The following is a 307-nucleotide window of genomic DNA, read 5'->3' as shown; positions in this document are numbered from 1 at the left end:
AGAAAGAGGAAAGAAAGCAGATACAGGCCGATCAAAGCTAAGCTGCTGGCTTCTGTTTCTCCACCAGATAAGAACATAAAACTGTTTGGAGGAAGTGAACACATGCGTGGATGTAACTAAAACAGCCATGACTCTTGCATGAGTGTGATCGGCGGTGTGCACCACTGAACCATGAACAACGCTGGATGTATGGTGTCTGAAGTGTTCGCCTCCCTGACAAGCGCTCTCCTTTTATTGCTTTTAAACACTGAATCTGGGCGATTTAATTTGACTTTTTGACACCAATTAACACAAATAAAGACACTTT

Source organism: Stegastes partitus, unplaced genomic scaffold, assembly GCF_000690725.1.
Source record: "Stegastes partitus isolate 25-593 unplaced genomic scaffold, Stegastes_partitus-1.0.2 Scaffold824, whole genome shotgun sequence".
In the NCBI taxonomy this organism is placed as follows: Eukaryota; Metazoa; Chordata; class Actinopteri; family Pomacentridae; genus Stegastes; species Stegastes partitus.
This window is presented reverse-complemented; position numbering follows the sequence as displayed.